The following is a 593-nucleotide window of genomic DNA, read 5'->3' as shown; positions in this document are numbered from 1 at the left end:
AGCAGCAGCAGCAGCAGCAGCAGCAGCAGCAGCAACAGCAGCAACAGCAGCAGCAGCAGCAGCAGCAGAAGCAGCACCAGGGTTCGCAGCAGCAGCGTCTGTTGCAGCTGCAGCAGACTGCTGCTGAAGTTGAGGCGTCTCTGGTCAGAGCAGCACAGCAGCGGGAGCGCAACCGCAGAGCAGCAGCAGCAGCAGCAGCAGCAGCAACAGCAGCAGCAGCAGCAGCAGCAACAGCAGCAGCAGCAGACGGCAGCAAACAAGGAGAAACTGAGTACCCCCCTACAGCCCCAAAGACAGAGACAAAGACAGAGATAAATAAAGAAGAGGAGACAGATAAAGAGACAAATAAAAATAAAATAAAAAAAGAAAAAATAAAAAAAAAAGAAACAGAGACAGATACTGCTGCTGCTGCTGCTGCAGCACAGACAGACGTGCTGCTGCGTCTTCATGCTTTACATTTTTGTTTTGTCGATATTAAAATAAAAAATAAAAATAAAAATAAAAATATAAATAAAAATACAAATAAAAATATAAATGTAGACACACATGAAATACAACCCGCTTATTGTGTTTCAGTTCGTTATCTTCCTCTG

The sequence above is a fragment of the Eimeria mitis genome, genomic scaffold, assembly GCF_000499745.2.
Source record: "Eimeria mitis Houghton genomic scaffold, Emh_scaff2630, whole genome shotgun sequence".
Taxonomy (NCBI): domain Eukaryota; phylum Apicomplexa; class Conoidasida; order Eucoccidiorida; family Eimeriidae; genus Eimeria; species Eimeria mitis.
The sequence above is the reverse complement of the archived record's forward strand: the minus strand, read 5'-3'. Positions refer to the sequence as shown.